Source organism: Camelus bactrianus, chromosome X (genome assembly GCF_048773025.1).
Source record: "Camelus bactrianus isolate YW-2024 breed Bactrian camel chromosome X, ASM4877302v1, whole genome shotgun sequence".
In the NCBI taxonomy this organism is placed as follows: domain Eukaryota; kingdom Metazoa; phylum Chordata; class Mammalia; order Artiodactyla; family Camelidae; genus Camelus; species Camelus bactrianus.
This window is the reverse complement of record NC_133575.1, coordinates 48,532,131-48,536,959: the sequence shown is the minus strand read 5'-3', so window position 1 is coordinate 48,536,959 and position 4,829 is coordinate 48,532,131. Positions and strand designations below refer to the sequence as shown.

The 4,829-nt window shown below is 30.9% G+C and overlaps 1 pseudogene; it reads left to right on the top strand.

Moving 5' to 3' along the window:
* The first annotated feature begins 4,198 nt into the window (after positions 1–4,198).
* On the top strand, positions 4,199–4,298 carry LOC123614349 (U6 spliceosomal RNA; annotated as a pseudogene).
* The last annotated feature ends 531 nt before the right edge of the window (positions 4,299–4,829 follow it).

Below are 4,829 nucleotides of genomic sequence, written 5' to 3'. Positions count from 1 at the left end.
TTACCCAGGACATTTTTCACAGAACTTGAAAAATCATAATAAAACATACATGGAACCACAAAAGACCCAGAATTGCCAAAGCATTACTGAAGAAAAAGAATGAGGCTGGAGGAATAACCATTCTAGACTTTAGATATTACTACAGAACTACAGTAATCAAAATAGCATGTTATTGGTACAAAAAAGACATATGCATCAATGGAACAGAATAGAGAGTGCAGAAATGAAACCACAAACTTTTGGACAATTTATCTTCGACAAAAGAGGGAAGGACATACAAAGGAATAAAGACAGTCTCTTCAGCAAATGTTGTTGGGAAAACTGGGAAGCAGCATGTAAATCAATAAAGTTAGGATACTCCCTAACACCATACACAAAAATAAACTCAAAATGGATTAAAAACTTAAACATAAGACAAGACACAATTGACTTCCTTGAAAAAAAAAATAGGCAAAACCTTATCTCACATATATCTCAGCAATGTTCTCCTAGGACAGTCTACCCAGGCAATAGAAAAAAAAAAAAGTAAAATTAAACAAATGGGACCTAATTAAACCTACAAGTTTTTGCACAGCAAAGGAAATCATAAGCAGAAGAAAAAGACAACCTACAGAATGTGAGAAAATATTTGCAAAATATGAGACTGACAAGGGCTTGATTTCCAAAATATATAAACAGATAATATGATTTAATAAGAAAAAAAAAAAAACAATCCAGTCCAAAAAAGGGCAGAAGACCTAAAGAAGCAATTTTCTAGTGAAGACATAGGAATGACCAATAGGCACATGATAAAATGCTCAAAATCACTAATTATCAGAGAAATGCAAATCAAAACTACAATGAAGTATCACCTCACACCAGTCAGAATGGCTATCACTCAAAAGTCCACAAATGATAAATTTTGGGAGGGTGTGGTGAAAAGGGAACCTTCCTACACTGTTGGTGGGTATTCAATTTGGTGCAGCCATTGTGGAAAATAGTATGGAGACTCCTCAAAAGACTAAAAATAGACTTACCATAAGACCTAGCAATCCCACCCCTGGGCATACATCTAGAAAGAACCCTAACTTTAAAAGACACTTGCTTCCCAATATTCATAGCAGCACTATTTACAATAGCCAAGACATGGAAACAGCCTAAATGTCCATCAACAGATGACTGGATAAATAAGTAGTAGTATATGTATACAATAGAATACTATCCAGCCATAAAAATAGCAACATAATGCCATTTGTAGCAACAATGATGGCCCTGGAGAATGTCATTCTAAGTGAAGTAAACCAGAAAGAGAAAGAACAATGCCATATGATATCACTCATCTGTAGAATATAAAAACAAGAAGACAAATATACTTATATATAAAACAGAAACAGACTCACAAACATAGAATACAAACTTGTGTTTGCCATGGGGGAAGGGGTGTGGGTAGGGATAACCCGGGAGTTCGAGATTTGCAGATACTGTCATGTATGTATAAAATAGATAAACAAATTGATACTGTATAGCACAGGGAAATATATTTAATATCTTGTAGTAGCTCATGGTGAAAAAAATATGAAAATGAATATATGTATATTTATGTATGACTGAAACATCGTGCTGTGCACCAGAAATTGACACAACATTGTAAACTGATTATTACTCAATAAAATAAACAGCATATTACTGGCATAATAGCAGCCATATTTACCAATAGTACCAGAATAAACTCACACAATTAAGGTTTTTTTTTTTTGATAAAGGTGCCAAAAATACATGAGAAGTATGGTTAGTCTCTGAAAAAATGGTGCTAGAAAAATAGATATCTACATGCAAAAGAATACAATTGTACCATTATTTTACACCATTTCACAAAAGCAACTCAAATAGATTAAGAGTTTTAACATAAGCAAGTTTTGAAGCTAGAAAAATCCTAGAATAAAATATATGGAAAATACTTCATGACATTGGTGTAGGCAGTAATTTCTTACATATGATACTAGAAACACAGAAAAAAATAGTCAATTGGAATTATATCAACTTAAAAACCTTCTATAAAGCAAAGGAAACAAGAAACAGAGTTTAAAAAGCAACCAATGCACTGGGAGATGGTATGTGCAAACCATAGGTGATCAATTACAATAATAATTACAATACTATAAACCATCATAATTATAATAATTAATATAAAAAACATATAAGGAATAACTACAAGTCAATAGCCCAAGACAAATAACTTATTAACCAATGGGCAGAGTATTTGAATGGATATTTCCTTACATAAAGCTTACAAATGGTCAACAGGTATATGAGAAGATACACAACATCACTAATCATCAAATAAATTAAAGTTAAAACCACAATTAGCTATCTCCTCACACCAGTTAGAATGGAAAATATTTTTAAATTATTTTATAAAAAAGTAAATGTATACCTCCAAGGAATTGAAATTAGTATCATAACCTTATTCACGGCAGCATTATTCACATATTCACAGTATCCAAGCTGTGGAAACAAACTAAATGCACTTTGACAAAATAGTGAAAGAAGAAAATGTGGTATATACATATAATGGAATATTATCCACCCCTAAGAAGAAGAAAATCCTGCCATATGTGAACACTTAAATGAATCAAGAAGACATTTTGCTAAGTGAAATAATTGTGTCACATAAGGAAAAATACTGCATGATTTCAATTATGTGAGTTATCTAAAATATTCAAACTAATAGAGTCAGAGAGTAAGATCATGGTTTGCAGTGCCTACAGGGACAGGTAGGTGGGTAATTAGTCTTCAATGGGTATAAAACTTCACTTGTACAAGATGAAAATTTTCTAAAGATTTTTCTTTGTTTATACAAAGTGTGCCTATAGTTAATAATACTATATTATACATTTAGAATTTGTTAAGAGGGTTTCTCTCAAGTTAAGTGTTCTTACCAAAATAAAATTTTAAATCAGCAATGGAAAAGAAATATATATGTATACATGGGTTAGAATGCATACATATAGTTCTGTCCTCTGAGAGAATCTAAAGGTAATAAAACCTCAGTAGATATAAAAAGCATAAATATCACTTGCAGAAATGGTTTATACTACATATGCTGCTATGAAAATAGATAAACCTGGAGCATATAGCCATGTGAGACATTAACCTTATGATAGAAAGCAAGAAGTAAGAAATGCATATAGAAAAGAAGAAAGACATTTTAAAAGATAAAGGAGCCAACATAAAAGAAATTCTAATAGTCAAACCTAAAACAATTTGAGTAATAAAACAAATGAGAATAATATGGATCATAATCTAAAGAATAAAATCAGTATCCATGAGTCCATACTGATATTGAAAACACCATTTAATAAATAAATCAGAGAAGAGAAACAGCTACTCCTTATTGAAGAATTCCAATGAATTAAGGAAGAAGAAATGAGTGAAATCTTTTAGTCAGCTTTTCAAAATCCTAGTAGAAATTTTTGCAGACAATTTCCATGGATAGTACAAAATTAATGAGTTATTTAAATCAATTATTTCAAGTATTTTCATAGAACTAGAGGAAACCACATTTACCAAGTTAAAGTGTGGGAATGATGTTTTACCAAATAGATAATATAAATAAAATATATAAATAAAAAAACAACAACAACAACAAAAAAATAAATTCCAAAGTTAAAAGTTACAATAACTGAAATAAAAAAAAAAAACACAGAGACTCAATAGCAGGTATGATCAGGCAGAATAAAGAATCTGTAAACTCAAATGTTTGTCAATTGATATTGTTCTGAGTAACAGAAGATAAATAGAATGAAAAAATAACATCGCATCAGAGACTTGTGAACAAAATCAAGAACATCAAATACTGTATAGTTGGAATCTAAATAAGAGAAGAGAGAGTGAAAGAGGCAGAAAGAAAGTTTGAAAAATAATGACCAAAATCTTGCCACATATGATGAACAACATTAATCTACACATCCACAAAGCTTAATGAATTTCAAGTAGGATAGTGAATCCACACTTAGACCACATCACAAGCAAATTATGAAAACACAAATATAAAGAAATACCTTGAATACAGAAAGAGAAATGTGACTCATCTTACATGAAGAATCCTCAGTAATAACAAATGATTTGCCATTCAAAATTATTGAGGCTGGAAGACAGTTGGATAAGATATTCAAAGCTCTAAGAGAAAAAATTGTCAAACAAAAAGTCTATGGCATTCTTTCTTTGGCAGCACATATACTAAAATTGGAATGATACAGAGATTAGCAAGGCCCCTGCGAAAGTATAACAGATTTCTTCATGAAAGGTTCCAAATTTTTGTGTTTGAGCCTACATGACTAGTAGTCTAAACCAAACAGGTAGAGTAAGAGGTTAACATACTTGATAAAACAGGAAAACCACAAATCAAAAGCATATGATAGAGTCAGAAAAAACAAAAAGAAACCAAGCTAATACAAAAGAAAATTATCAAACCACAAAAAGAAAAACAAAAAGGAAAAGAATGGAACAAAGAAGAAATACTAAATCAACTGGAAAACAATGATCAAAATGACAATAAACACATCTACCAAGAATTACTGTAAATGTCAATGGAGTAAATGTTCCATTCAAAAGACATATAATAGCAGATTGGATAATAAAGCAAAAGTGTACAATATGCTGCCTACAAGAGATCCACTTTAGAGTGAAGGACCCATATAGATTGACAGTGAGAGAATGGAAGAAGGAATTTTATGCAAATGAAAGTGATAAGATAGCAGGAATAGCAATTCTCATATCAGACAATATAGACCTTAAAATAAAGGTTATAAAGAAAGATAAAAAAGGACCTTATGTAATGATTAAAGGAG